Genomic DNA, 16,605 nt, shown 5'->3' on the forward strand with positions numbered 1-16,605 from the left:
GCTTTTTAATGAGACATATGCTTCAAGGAGAATCTATCTGTCAAACATTAGAGAATGTTGGTAGGAAGAGTAATGAGGATGGTGTATATGGATCTCAAGATATACAGGAGGAAACTATTTCAGAGGAAGAGATAGTGAAAGAGACTCTATTCTTTAAGCATGGTCAAATTGGAGGTAGGGTCCTGAGTGAAGGGGTGTTAGAAAAGGAAATTCAAGAAGGAAAATCAATCTCTAAGGTAGTAATGATTAATGATATTCTAGGAATCATAGATAATAAGTTTTATGAGAGTGGAAATAGTCCAAATTCTCCTATGGATAGAAGAAATAAGTTTGAAGCTCTTTGTCATTAATTATTACAAGAGGATGGGGAGGAACAAAAGATGGAAACACTGGTGGTGGTTAATGGCTCTAATAATAAGGAGAAACACAAATTGGGAATCCATCAAATTTCAACCATTAAATCTAAACCAGACTTTGGAAATGATTCAAAGAAAAGAGGATGAAGGCCATATTTTGAATTGGGAAGTAAATATGGTGAGGCATACAATCAACTCAAAATTACGCAATATAGTGTCCCAAAATTGTGACCTCACAATTTTGACCATGTTTTAGGTCCTCACCTTGGCGATAGTATCTCCCTTCTCAATCAAGGGTCCTTTATGCACCCTCACCCCGAGTTCCTCTTGTTTGAGCCCTGAGATAGCCTCAGGACCCTGTCTAGACCCCAAGATAGGGTAGGACAAGGGCCTTGTCCCCCTTGGATAGGGGTGTGGTTCCCCTATCTCCCCCTCTTAGGGTGGCCCCAAGATAGGTCCGTTTAGCCCTATCTGCATTTTGAGATTTCAAATCTCCTCGATGTCAACCTTTGGTGAGATGAATTAATTCTCTGAGGCATGTATAAAAGGGAGTTATTCTTCTCATTTGTAGATAGATGGATAAATAGATGGATGGGGAAATACAAAGATATACAGATAGGCGAAATTGAAGCGAAAGGTCTTCATCAAGTGTTCAAGTCTTCAAGCATTTATCAAGTCTTCTTCTTTATGTGTATTCTTCATTCATCCATTGGAGCAACATTACAACATCCATTTGGAAGGATGTGTGTGTGTTAGGGTTTTGTCATGTTACATGCCATTGGATACAACAATTGTGATTACATTTAAGAAGCAAAGCAATCATCATTAATCAATTGCAGATCTACAAGGTATACATTTCTATCATTTACATTTAAGCATTTGCAATTACTTTCTTTCAAGGTTGATTCCTCAACTGGGGTTTGACAGAGGCAAACCCCTATCCACAACCCTTCTTCCCTTATTTTCTATGTGTAGGTTGCAGGAACGCAGCTATAATTGCAGGATCAAACTCCATTTGCAAACACAAAGAAACCCTTTTCAGCATGCGGATTTTTCGAAGGACCGTGTGCACTTTCAATATGGTCTCGACGAATTTTCTCCAAATTTGTAGGGTAGATCCATATCAGTCAGAATATTCTAGATCAGAAGTTACATCGTGATCTCGAACCAAGAACTCCTTATTTCATCCATTTTACCTCTCTTTTCTATATAGTCAACAAGTCAACATATCTATTTACAAAAGAGGGCAAATTACTTTCCAACCCTTGCAATCCACTTGCAATTCATATCCTTGTTTCCCTTGGATTTGGATCTAGTGGATTCAAGCCCCTCTTTTGAATGTAAAGTTTCTCTCAAGTGAAAATCATCCTAGTGACTTCCTTTCTCTCTCCTAGGTGGGGAATCATTAGGGTTCAATTTTCCACTTTACATTTTGGTTAACCTGACATCTTACTCTTTAATTCTGATTTCTTATTATTAGATCTGAATAATTGCAATTTGAATTTCAAAATTTTATTTCCATGTTTCATCTTTTTGCATATTTTAGAGGTTAATTGCATAAAAACCATAATTTTTCATTTTGACAAAATTGAGCTTGTGAAGTGTAACATTTTAGTTGCTTGTTTCAGATCTAAGTTCTATTTCAAAATTACAATTCTAGTTTGTCTTTTAATTCTTAAAAGTAAGTGGTTAAAAAGAAAAACCCTATTTTTTAAGAATCTCCTATTTTCACCTTTGACTGCTAATTTGACCAATCTAGACATCTTCAAATCAGCTGTTTTTTTGGATTCTGCAATAAAATCATAATTTCTATCATCCCTGAAAATTTCAAAAAAAGTTGGTCAGAACAAGTACACTTTGCACACTGTCACTAGCTTTAATCTTGAAATTTTAGGAGTCGGAATTGATTGTTGTTGCACTTTATCAACTTTTGCACCCCTTAAGGTCAAACACAAATTCAAATTTTCACACTCTTACATTTTAAGTTAATTTTCATAAGAAGGTTCTAATTTTAGATCTTTTCTCAAGTAAATTGAGATTTTAATTAAGTGACTTTCAATGTCAATCAATGGATTAGATGTATTTTCTATGTTACATATGATTACATTGTTTTTAACATACATTTATTACAATCATGTGTTGGATATTGGCTTTCTTCATTTCATGTTACTTCTTTTCATTCATAGCACTTGGTCGTACTATTTTTCTAGGGTTTCAAATTCATTTCTTTTCCAAATTGAGCTGAAAGCTTTCGTGTATCATTTTTGTTGCATTATGGTTATGTTATTAATAAAATGCATTTCATACATTAATCATCTTAAGGATTTTGTAGATCCCAATCTTATAGATTCTAATTCTTGTACCCCTTGTAGGGTATCTTGTGTGAATAAGATGAGAGCTATTATATTACCTAATGATCTCTCTGAAAAAGAGAAAGCATTGGAAAACAATATGGGCCCATCTTATTCTCACACATATACCCTTGAGAAAGGGGGGAAAAATCATAATATCAACATTCTTACCTCTTTAGACACTCCTTCTCTTAGGACATATCTTCAACATCAAAACATATGTAGAGAGGATGATGTTATGCATTTTATTCATGAAGATGATCATCCCACATATCCCCAAAAAGATAGGCATGACAAAGGAAAGAAGATTATCTTTTCACATGATATTCCTTCTTCATCTACAACACCTTTTATTCCCCCTTACACATCGGGTTTCAAAGAAATTCATGACCTTATTCCACCATCTAGTTATTTTCAACATTCTTATAGTTGTGGCTTTAATATAATAACAAAACAAGGTTTTAGAGGACAAGGAGTTGGGAAATTTGAACAAGGAATTCATGTCCCTATAAACCCTCCTACACAAGCTACTACAAAAGGCCTAGGAAGTGAAATTCATCTCTCTAAGAAGGAACTCTTTAGGCTTGAAATTTTTAAGAACTATCTTCAAAAGCAACAAATCAAAAGATCCTACAGAAATGCTTCTTCTTCAAAATGTCCCTTTTGGTCATTTCATCAAACCCATGATCACGATGCTAAAGATTGCCCTAATTTTCAAAAATCTATTCAATATGGCATCAACAGTGGAAAAATTAGAATTGTAAATGATAAACCTTCTTCTTCTAGTAATTCTTCTCTTCCATGTCAAGAAAAAGAATTTTATCATCCTGAAAGATTAGCTATGAGAATATATTGGAGATTGAAATATGATAAGAATATTTCCTTTCCTCCTAAGAACCCAAATAATAATCTTAAACAAGTAAAAGGTGAGGAATATTGCATTTTTCATAATTCATATTCACATTCTCTTGGGAAATGTCATACATTTAGGAAATTTGTTAAAATGTAATATGATCATCCGTGAATTTCTCTTACAATAGATCTAGTTGTCTTCATTAACATGAACATAGTGCCTTAGCACTTCTTTTATTTTCATGTTGCTCTTGACCCTGTGACATAACTAACCTACTTAACAGGGGGATATTTATCATTTGTGGTGGTATTGTTTCAATTTTAATACTTTGTGGAAGCAACATGAAGTTTATTTTCCTTCTTCTTTCTATATTTGTGCATTATTCATTATCAAATCTTCTTTCTTACATAGAGTTAATCTTATGAAAGCATATCATTGTTCTTTGGTTTTTCTCTTTGATTGGAGAGGATCATCTTTAATGAGTAATATGCTTCTTCTTCTTCTTCTTCTCTTAATTCTATTGGAAAATTTACCTCTTCTATGGTTTTGATCATTTACAAGTATGATATGCCCCTAGCATAGAATGATCTCTCTTGGAGTACATAACCCTTCATTTAGAGGGTTCATTCCATTAGGAAGGCATATCACTTGAAAACAATCTCCATTAGAAGATGTGTAATATTTCTCCTTGTTCTTCTCACTTGGGGGCAAGGATTTCACTCATTTCTCTTCTTTTTATCTAATTTATGATTATTTCCTTTAGGGGCTGCATTTTTCATATGTGATTATCATTTCTTACAATGGTACATTCTTATGACTAATCCCTCTTGGGGAATGTGTGATTTTCTTTCTTTTCTTTATTAGAAGATTACCACTTCTGGAGATGTGTATTTTGCATATACTAATGTTTTTTCTTGCATATGTTCATGTAAGTTTATTATTCATTTTCTTATGTTTAATCTCTCTCTAGAAGATTGTGTAAGCTCTTCTCATTATCTCTACACTTGGGGGGCAATGATTTCTCTCTCTCTTTCTCTAAGGATCCACGCTTTCCTATGTTGTGGATGGTGTGAGTTTCATTACTTGATGTCATTCCATGTGTGAAATCATTGTTGTTTTCTCAAGGGTTCTCTCTTATACAAGAGGTGTAGGTCCTTGACTACAACCTCTTTTACTCTTGGTAATGTACATCTATAATAAATTCACCCATCCACATTGGGATAAAAGTGAGCCATCCTTTATCAAGAATCCCTCTCACCTAGCAATATGTGGAAGGATTGCATTCTTGTTCTCGTATGTGGTTCATTATAGAAGATGTTATATTTGTCTAAGACAACTCCTCTTGGAGGTAGATGTCTTTTGAGAAAAGATCTCTTCTCCTCCAAGGATCTCCTTTACACTTACAACAAGATATCTCTTTTCAACTATCTTACCCTTTCTTGAAGAATATTTCCTCTCTTGCTTGGATTTATGAAATTGTTGCATGGTGGATATCTTCTTGGTGTCAAAGGAAGGTATCCATGTTCTTCTTTCTTTAAGATATCAACATAAAACTATGTTGACATCTTAAGGGGGGGGGGGGCACCCACACTGCTCTTTTTTGTACTATATTTCTCTTGTGCATTGTTTCTCTTGTACAGTGGGTCATTCTTGGAACCAGAGGACAACCTCTTAGAGAAAGATGGCGCCACTTTTTCTCTTGTATAGTGGGTCATTCTTGGAACCAGAGGACAACCTCTTAGAAAAGGATGTCGCCACTTTCCTTTTTCATAGTGGGATATTCTCAGAACCAAAGCACAACCTCTTAGAGCGTGATGTTACCGCTTTTTCCTTTTACAGTGGGATATTCTCAGAACTAGAGCACAACCTCATAGAGAGAGATATGGGCACTTTTATTTTATAGAGGGTGATTATTCTTTGAACCAGAGCACGGTGTCTTAGAGCAAGATGTCACACCTTTCTTGGCATTTGTACTATACATCTTATACAGGTTGTAGAATACTTAGGTATATACTACTATGAGGTGCTTTGAACCTCACTTGCACACATGCGCACGAGGTTGAGTGGAACTAACAACATTATCACCTTCCTCCCTTACATGGATAACCTAGACAGACTCTAGGGGCTAGTTTTCCATGTCCCTTTTCTCCATGGCTCACTTAATTCTAGGGGTGAGATGCCCATGGTTTCCTCTTGTTCGCCTTTCTTCTCATGGATCACCAAAGTGTGTATTCATGTCCTCTCTGTCCTTCCTCTCATGAACCCATAGTTTTTCTATTGATGGTTCATGGATGATGTCAACTTTGCTCTTTTTTGTGATTATTGGTGTTTATGTGGTGTCATTGGTATTTGTGTTTCAATTAGTTGTTTGAGACATTTGTATCGAGGTATCTTCAGCTAGTTGATGTGTGGTCTTGTGTGTTTTGTCTTGGTCATATGTCTTTTGTGCTTTGTCTCATTTTAGTTGGTCTTGTCCTTTTTGTTTTGTGTGCTATTGCATATGTCTGAGTGAGTTAAGATCCTAAGATTGGGGGATTTTGTTCTCAATATTAGTGATGTCTTATCCTCCTTGTGGTATTTCTCTGTATCTCTCATCTTCATCTCTCTTTCTTCTACTTTATCAGCAGTATTGGCATAAGCCATAATCTTGCTAAAGTGGGGGCTAAATGTGTATGTGCAGGATCATGGTGTGCCAAAACAAGCCTTTAAGTGGCAATAAAATTTCAAAAAATCAGAGTTATGCAACTTGACATGAAAAATTGAATAAGTTATGAACATTATTTTTAAAATATGTAAGAAGAGAATCTATAGAAAATTGAATGTAGTTTCTAAGCTACTAGTTGTTTTTTGGAAAAAAAAAATCCTATTTGATGAAAAATTCAAATTTCAATGCAATGGTACAAAAGTTTCAGGAAAAAGATAAGAAGTATGTGTATGTCTGACCACCCTAATCACAATCAAATCATAATATTTTTTTATAAGATTTATAATATAAGTATTAGACTCATGTCCGGACATGACATGTATTTTTTTATAATTTTTTATAAAGTAAATAATTATTTATGATTTTTTTACTACAACTTTTTTAGGAATTTAGAAACTCCAATGTCTGACCACCTTAACTTGGTCAAAACCTTATGAAATTCAATTTTATTAAAATTTTTCCCTATAGTAGATGAAGCATAGGATGTGACACATGTTTCAGATTCAAAAAATGTTATGCGGTTTGAAAGTTATGAGTATTTTTCAATCGGTGTATCAATCAGGACTTTTGTCAGAATTCAATTAGAAAATAAATAATAATTATTTATTAAAGTCGAAATAAGACAAGCCTTATATTGTTGGAAAGATGAGAACGTCCTTAAGAAACCCTTTTCATTTTATCAATTTTGGCTATAAAAAAAGTCATCAGCCACTAGTGTAAAGTCTGGAAAATCAAGGAATACTGAAAAACACGTTTTTTCAATTCACTTTCCAAGCTTGTCACTTCCAAGCCAAATCCCAAAGCAAACCCGAACCAAAATATGGAGGGAAAAATTTATGTTTTAAAATCAAATATCGCATTATCGGATATTATTGGATAAAATCGGATATCCGATTTTTGAAAAAATAAAAAAATATATTTTAGTAAATTGCACATAACTTTTGCGTTTTATATCAAAATTTTGATTTTTACAGGCATTGGAAAGGTAATTAATAGCTCTATTATATGGAATAGGTATATTTTCAATTATTTGTTTTAAAAAATAATTATAATTCATTTAAATTCATCATTCATTTTTAAAACATAAAAAACTAATCACTTTTTCATATGATTTCCCTATTGCATGAATTTTTGTAACAATCATCTCAAAATAAACTAAATAACTAATTAATTAATAATAGAAAATTTATGAATTTTATTGAGTTTGACAAATTTTGATAAACCATGTTATCTATGTTTGTTCCTTTCTCCACCTCTCTCTCCTAAACCTATCACTCTACCTATTTGTTTCTTCCTCCCTCTTTTTTGTCCATATTTATACATCTCTCTCTAGACCTATATCTCTAACTATCAATGAATACCTCATTAAATCTCTCAAGCTCTAAAAGGTTCTTATATTTCTACCTCTTCATAATTTCCTCCTCTATTTCACTCTCTCTTCCCTAAGATCTAGACTAGTCTCTTTGCATTCCCTTCTCATCTCTAGCAACAAAATTCAGAGGGGACAAGGAGAGGCGTAGGGAAGTATCAAAAAAAGAAGAGGGGGAGAGAGGTGAGAAGGAGATATTAATTGGGGGGAAGAGAGAGTGTGTGTGAGAGAGATATAGCCGATAATTAGGTGGAAGGCAAAGAGAGAGAGGGATGGGGTGATTGGGGTGAAGAGAGAATGAGAGGGAGAGTTTGAGATTATTAGGGGGTAGGAGTAGAGGGGGAGAGGGGAAAGTATCAACAAAGAGAGAAGAGAGATGTGGATAGAGGTGAAGAGAGACATAGAGAGTAATTAGGGGGTGGGTATAGAGGGAGAGGGAAGTATCTATAAACCCATAGGAGGAGAGAGGTGATCGAGGGTAATTGAGGAAAAGAAATAATGTGAGAGAGAATATAGTGTCCTAAAGGGTCATATGGTGTCTCATGAACCTTTTAGACACCATATGACACCTTAGGACACCATATGATGTTTTTATAAGTATTATGGTGTCCTAAGGGGTCATATGGTGTTCTATGAGCCTTTAGGACACCATATGGTGTCATTAGGGGTCGCATCGTGTGTTAAGGGGTCATATGGTATCGTATAACCCCTTAGGACGCCATATGACCCCTTAGGTATTGTTAGGGGTCATATTGTGTCCAAACGGGTCATATGGTATTGTTGGGGGTTGTATGGTGTGCTAAGGGGTTATATTGTGTCCTAAGGGGTCATAAGACATCGTATGACCCCTTAGACACCATATGATCCATTAGGTTTTGTTAGGGCTCATACTATGTCCTAAGAGGTCATATGGTGTCCCATGACCCTTTAGGACACCATATGACTGCTTAGGACATCATATGGTGTCGTTATGGGTCTTATGGTGTCCTAAGGGGTCATATGGTGTTCTATAACCCCTTAGGACAGCATATGACCCCTTAGGACATTATATGACCCCTTAGGATACGATACGATACCTTGGAACAACATATGATGTCGCAAGGAGTCGTATGGTGTCCTAAGGGTTCATATGGTGTCCTATGAACCCTTAGGACACTATATGACCCGTTAGGTGTCATCAAAGGTCTTATTGTGTCCTAATGGGTCATATGGTGTTGTATGACCCCTTAGGACACCATATGCTTGGGAGACTATATGGTGCTATGGGTCGTATGGTATCCTATGACACCTTAGGACACCATATGACCCCTTAGGATACCATTTGGTATTTTTTATGTGTCGTATGGTGTCCTATGACCCCTTAGGTATCATTAGGGTTTATTTTATGTCCTAAGGGGTCGTGTTGTGTTCTAAGGGGTCATACAATGTCCTATGACCCCTTAGGATACTATATTATGTCGTTAGGGGTCATATTATGTCCTAAGGGGTCATATTGTGTCTTATGACCCCTTAGGATACCACATGGTGTCATTATGGGTCGTATGGTGTTCTAAGGGGTCATATGGTGTTCTATGACCCCTTAGGACACCATTTTTATGTTGTTATGGATCGTATGGTCTCCTAAGGGGTCATATGGTGTCCTATGACCCCTTAGGACACCATATGGTTTCATTTTGCATCGTATGGTTTCCTAAGGGGTGATATGGTTTTCTATGAGGGTCAGTGCAAGAAGATGAGTCCACTTTTTGGCCAAAAAGTGGAAGTGTTTTCCCTGATTTTCAGATTTTGTCTCGTTTGAGCTTAAATTTTGAAACACTTAGATATTGAATCTTGGAAAAAGTCAGTAATATAAAAGATAGCCCTCTGAGTGTACTTTCCAAATATGTAATTTATTTTAATACCCACATAATAAAAAATAACTTTTTGAATGGATTTCTAAAAACTATGTTTTAAAAATGTCTGTTTCAGGACCATACCATGCATGTGTACGACCCACATTTTTTGACACAATTAAAATTATTTTCTCAAACCGTTTTGGGAAATGGTTTGTAACACACTGAAGATTGATCAGCATATTTTTCTGTATTTTTTTTCTAATATTTTTTTAATTAATTTTTTAATGGTCGTAATTATCTTTTTAATAATTTGATGTGTACGACCCACATAATTTGATGTAAACTTAACATTTATTTATTTATTTATTTTTAAATACAAAAGAGTTTTGTGTAGATTGATGACATAATTTTTTTTTGCAAAATTATTTAAAATAAAAAAGTTATTAAATTAACAAAGTTAGTTAATATTTCAAATTTATGGACCTGATTTAGTATAAATTAAATGAAAAATAGTTAAAATAATCAATTTTTAAATAAATTTACATATTTAGAATCTAGACAGTATAATCTGAAATGGATTTTAATTTCGTATAAAAGTTCTCTAATTAGAGGCACGTAAACTATTTCAGAAGTTCGTATTTGTGCTTTCATTCATGGAGATTTGAATTTGCAGGTCCATGTCTCAGGTGTGGCCATCCCAGGCCTATCCTAGGCCTAATCCCGAGCCAAGTGGCGGGTTGTGGAATCAACTTCCACAAAATGGGCCCCCGTTTTCAAACAAGGGTGGCTTGTGGAAAAAAAAGGAAAAATGCGATTTAGAAATGGGGAACCATTTTTAAAAAATGGGCCCCCGTTTCTAAAACATGGGCCCCCGTTTCTAAAAAATGGAATGGGCCCCCATTTTGTTTAAAAGTGGGCCCCCATTTTAGAACAAAATGGGGGCCCATTTTGTTTTGCTTCGAACCCCCATTACCTTTTGGCTCGGGAGCCCGAAGCATAAACGGGCCCCCATTTTTTGAAAATGGGCCCCCGTTTATAAGAGCGTGTTTTCCAACATGCGAACTTCTGCAAATTTGTGACTCACTACCTTGCACTTTCCCATGACCCCTTCGGACACCTTATGGTATCATTAAGGGTCGTATGGTATGCTAAGGGGTCATATGGTGTCCTATGACCCTTTTATAATACCATATGATGCCTTAGGTATCGTTAGGCATCATTTTGTGTCGTTAGGGGTCATATGATGTCCTATGACCCCTTAGGACACAATATGACCCCTTAGGTGTTCTTAGGAGTCATATTGTGTCCTAACAGGTCATATAGCATCCTACGACCCCTTAGGACACCATATGGTGTCATCTGGGATTGTATGGTGTGCTAAGGGGTCATATTGTGTCCTAAAGATTCCTAGGACATCATATAACCTCTAAGGACACCATATGACCCCTTAGATATCATTAAGGGTAATATTGTGTCCTAAGGGGTCATATGGTGTCTCATGACACCATATCGTGTCGTTATGGGTCTTCTTGTGTTCTAAGGGGTCATATGGTGTTCTAAGGGGTCACATGGTTTTATATGACCCCTTAGGATATCATATGATGCCTTAGGACACCATATGGTGTTGTAAAGGGTCGTATGGTGTTCTAAGGGGTCATATGGTGTTCTATGGGGTCATATGGTTTTGTATGACCCCTTAAGACACTATATAACATCGTTAGGGGTCATATTATGTCCTAAGGGGTCATATTGTGTCTTATGATCGCTTAGGACACCACATGGTGTCGTTATGGGTCGTATGGTGTTCTAAGGGGTCATATGGTGTTCTATGACCCTCTAGGACATTATATTATGTTGTTATGGGTCGTATGGTCTCCTAAGGGGTCATATAGTGTCCTATGACCCCTTAGCACACCATATGGTGTCATTATGTGTCGTATGGTATCCTAAGGGATTATATGGTGTTATATGACCCCTTAGGACACAATATGGTGTCGTATGGAGTGGTAAGGGGTCATATGGTGTCCTATGACCCCTTAGCACACAATATGACCCCTTAGTACACCATACAATGTCCTTAGGGGTCATATGGTGTCCTACAACCCCTTAGGATACCATATGGTGTCGTTAGGAGTTGTATGGTGTGCTAAGGGGTCATATTGTGTTCTAAAGGTTCCTAGGACATCATATAACCCCTGAGGACACCATCATATGTCCTAATGGGTTATATGGTGTCCTACAACCCCTTAGGATACCATATGGTGTCGTTAGGAGTTGTATGGTGTGCTAAGGGGTCATATTGTGTTCTAAAGGTTCCTAGGACATCATATAACCCCTGAGGACACCATATGACCCCTTAGGATACCATATAGTGTCATTATGCATCGTATGGTATCCTAAGGGGTCATATGGTATTCTATGACCCCTTAGGACACCATATGGTGTCATTAGGGGTCATATGGTATGCTAAGGGGTCAAATGGTGTCTTATGACCCCTTAAGACACCACATGGTGTTGCTATGGGTCGTATGGTGTTCCAAGGGGTCATATGGTGTTCTGTGACCCTCTAAGACACCATATTATGTTGTTATGGGTTGTATGGTCCTCTAAGGGGTCATATGGTGTCCTATGACCCCTTAGGGAGCCATATGACTCCTTAGGATAGCATATGGTGTCATTAGGGGTCATATGGTGTGCTAAGGGGTCAAGTGGTGCCCTATGACCCCTTAAAACACCATATGACCCCTTAGGTATCATTAGGTGTCATTTTGTGTTGTTAGGGGTCATATGGTGTCCTATGACTGCTTAGGACACAATATGACCCCTTAAGACACCATATAGTGTCATTAGGGTTCATATGGTGTTCTATGACCCCTTACGACACAATATGACCCCTTAGGTGTTGTTAGGGGTCATATTGTGTCCTAACAGGTCATATGGTGTCCTAAGACCCCTTAGGACACCATATGGTGTCGTTAGGGGTTGTATGGTGTGCTAAGGGGTCATATTGTGTCCTAAAGGTTCCTAGGACATCATATAACCCTTTAGGACACCATATGACCCCTTAGGTATCATTAGGGGTCATATTGTGTCCTAAGGGGTCATATGGTGTCTCTTGACACCATATGACCCCTTAGGACACCATATCATGTTGTTATGGGTCATCTTGTGTTATAAGGGATCATATGGTGTTATATGACCCCTTAGGATACGATATGAGCCCTTAGGATACCATATGACCCCTTGGGACACCATATGGGTTTTTTAAGGGTGGTATGATGTCGTATGGTGTCCTAAGGGGTCATATGGTGTCCTATGACCCATTGGGACACTATATGATGTCGTTAGGGGTCATATTATGTCCTAGGGGGTAATATTGTGTCTTATGACCCCTTAAGACACTAGATGGTGTCGTTATGGGTCGTATGGTATTCTAAGGGGTCATATACCCTCTACTACACCATATTATGTTGTTATGGGTCATATGGTGTCCTATGACCCCTTAGGACACAATATTGTATCTGTATACATCGTATGGTTTCCTAAGGGGTAATATGGTGTTCTATGACCCCTTAGGACACCATATGGTGTCATTAGGGGTCGTATGGTGTGCTAAGGGGTCATATGGTGTCCTATGACCCCTTAGAACACCATATGACCCCTTAGGTATCGTTAGGTGTCATTTTGTGTCGTTACAGGTCATATGGTCTCCTGTGAACCCTTAGGACACAATATGACCCCTTAAGACACCATATAGTGTTGTTAGGGGTCATATGGTGTCCTATGACCCCTTAGGTGTTGTTAGGGGTCATATTGTGTCCTAACGGGTCATATGGTGTCCTACGACCCCTTAGGACACCATATGGTGTCATTAGGGGTTGTATGGTGTGCTAAGGGGTCATATTATGTCCTAAAGGTTCCTAGGACATCATATAACCCCTTAGGACACCATATGACCCCTTAGATATTGTTAGGGGTCATATTGTGTCTTAAGGGGTCATATGGTGTCTCTTGACACCATATGACCCCTAAGGACACTATATCGTGTCGTTATGGGTCTTCTCATGTTATAAGGGGTCATATGGTGTTATATGACCCCTTAGGACATCATATGGTGTTGTAAGGGACCATATGGTGTTATAAGGGGTCATATGGTGTCCTATGACCCCTTATGACACTATATGACCCCTTAGGTGTTGTCATGGGTTGTATTGTGTCCTAATTGGTCATATGATGTTCTTTGACCCCTTAAGACACCATATGACACCTTGGGACACTATATGGTGATATGGGTCATATGGTGTCCTAAGGGGTCATATGGTGTCCTATGACCCCTTAGGACACCATATGACCCTTTAGGATGCCACATTGTGTCATTAGGGGGTTTTGTTGGCATTATGTGAACCAGTATAAGCACATAATGATATTGTATGTTGTCATTGATGTCAATATGTGATATGAAGTGAACCGGCATATGTGATATGTGAGAAGAGAGAACCGACATATGTGTGAACCAGTATATATGCAAAAGTGAAGCGGTATATTTGCTCAAGGTGAACCGGCATGTAGTTATGGGAACCGACACATGGAAGCATTGTATGACTACCAGTTGGTAGGTAGTTTCCACTTCAGGATTTCCAGTTGGAGTACCTCAAGCTTATGTGACTCAATCGGGGATCTTTGTGTGATGAGTTAGCAGTATAACGGAGAACAGATCGTGTTGCCACATAAGCCCTGTGCACGTGAAGGATCTTGCATGAAGAAGACTATCGCTATCCACCTTGGGAATGTGTGAAGTTTGTCAAACAGTGATAATGCATGATGGGTTATCAGCCACCATGAAATCGGTGGATAATGGACGATGGAGAATGTCTTGAGATCGATTCAAAAGTGTTGCATTTAATGCAGTATGATTCAATGGTCAGGATTGAATCGTTTGAATTGCTTAACCTAACAGGTTTAGGGTTTAGGGTTTTTGCTACCAACCTGTCTGTTTCCTATAAGGTCGATGTTGTGTTTCTTTCCAGAGTTGTTGGAAAAAGTTGTGTGTGTGTATCCAAGGGAAGTGATATGTGATTCTTGCCAGACCAAAGGAGAGAAGAGATACCTACAAAGTGAATGTGCAGAAGGTGAAGAGGAGCCAAAATGGATCTACATTAGCATTGAGTGTTGTTACGATATCATTGTAATTCCTGTTGATCTTTAACCACTTCAACAATTGTGAAATCCCTTAATAGGGTAGCCTTAACCAGCTTCATACAAATCCCTTAATAGGTTAGCTTTAACCAGCTTGATTCAAATCCCTTAACAGGGTAACTCTAAGTTATTGTTTTTTGGGAAGCTATAGAGCTCTGGAGATCCTTTAGGTATTGAGTTCTTGAAATCCTCTAACAAAGTAACCCTAACTGGGTTTAACCCTTAACCGGGTGATCCCTAACAAGATCGGTTCCTAGCAGAAACTATTGTAATGTCTTTAACCGAACAAGGCTCCTAACAGAGCGAACTTCTAAAGAGTTGAAAAAGCATCTTGTGGGTATTCATCCCCACCGTGGTTTTCCCCAGTTGGATTTCCACATGAAAATTATGTGTGTCATGTGAGATGCCTTTATCTTGTGATGCTTTGTTATTATCTTTTGAGCATATGATGGTTCAGTGTTTTATGACTATCTATAAAACATATTGAACTAACTATTGTGAAGATTTGATGATAGTTTACCTATTCATGCATGAGGGTGTAATGGTGTTATAGTATTGAGCTAAGAGGAAAAGCTTAGTGGGTAACCGGTTTATGATTGTTTAAGTTGTTCTGGGTCTTTCCGGTTGCACTCTGTTTCAACCAGTATCACTATTTGCCAGTCATTTGGAGTATTTGCTATCAAACCGGTTTTGGACTGTATTTTTGCCTGTACTGATTTACCCCCCCCCCTCTTAGTACTGATTTGGTACTATTCGTTTATCTTTGAGTTATAAATTGGTATCAGAGCTTCCTCCAAGTCCTCTATGTTTTAAGCTTAACCACTTGAGGTAAAGATCCTAGTCAAATGATGAAGAGGGCAGGTCCAAAGTTTAGCAAGGAAAATTTCAGTATATGGAAAGATATGATGAAGATATTGATTAGAAGCATGGGTGCTCAACACTGGAGTTACGTGGAGAATGTCTATGTTGTCCCTACCAATACTCTCACCGATGACCAAAAGAGAGAGATATAAGAAAATGGGCAAGTCATGGAAGCCCTTATTAGTCATCTATCTCGCATTGAGTTTATTGATGTTTAGGACAAGGTAAATCCCAAAGAAGTATGGGATGCTCTTGAAAATATCTATGGCAGTGATGAACATGTAAAAAAGGCTAAGGAAGAAAACCTGAGAGGGAAGGTTGAAGATATGCGGATGGTTGAAGGTGAGACCATTCAGCAGTATGGAATAAGAATCAAAACAGTTGTTGGAGAAATCAAGAGTGTAGGTGGTAAAATAGAAGATTCCACTGTGGTAAGCAAAGTCCTAAGATCCCTATTGCCGGTCTATGCAATAAGGGTTGCTGCTATTCAGGAGCTAAGATCAATAGACAAGACTAAGGTATCCTTGGACTCCATCATAGCCAAGTTGACAGCCTATGAGCTAAATAGTTTTGATGGTAGTGTTCAAAAGACTGAATCAACATTTAAAGCCTCTACTATACCATCCATAAAAGGAAAAGAAGCTAGCACTAGTGGGGAGCCTAGACAAAGCAGAGAAATGAATGATGAGGAGATTCTGATGGCATTTGAAGCTCTCCTTGCTAGAAAGCTTCCTAAAGGAACCGGTAAATACAAAGGCAAGCTACCTTTGAAATGCTTTTCTTGTAACCACATAGGACATATTGCTATAAACTGTCCTAATGGCGATAACAAGGACAAACCAGAAAGGTTCAGGAAATTCAAAGGAGGAAACCGGAGAAACTATTTTGTGGCAGTTGATGAAGGTGTCACAAATGAGGAATCAGAAGATGAAGAGAATGAAGACATTGTGTTTGTTGCTGTAAAGGAAGATGTGGCAGACAAGAAGGCTCTTATCTCCCAGTTTGATAATTCCAATGGGTGGATCATTGACAGTGGCTATTCTCACCATATGATAGGTGACTGGAGCAAGTTTCTATCCT

The sequence above is a fragment of the Cryptomeria japonica genome, chromosome 7, assembly GCF_030272615.1.
Source record: "Cryptomeria japonica chromosome 7, Sugi_1.0, whole genome shotgun sequence".
In the NCBI taxonomy this organism is placed as follows: domain Eukaryota; kingdom Viridiplantae; phylum Streptophyta; class Pinopsida; order Cupressales; family Cupressaceae; genus Cryptomeria; species Cryptomeria japonica.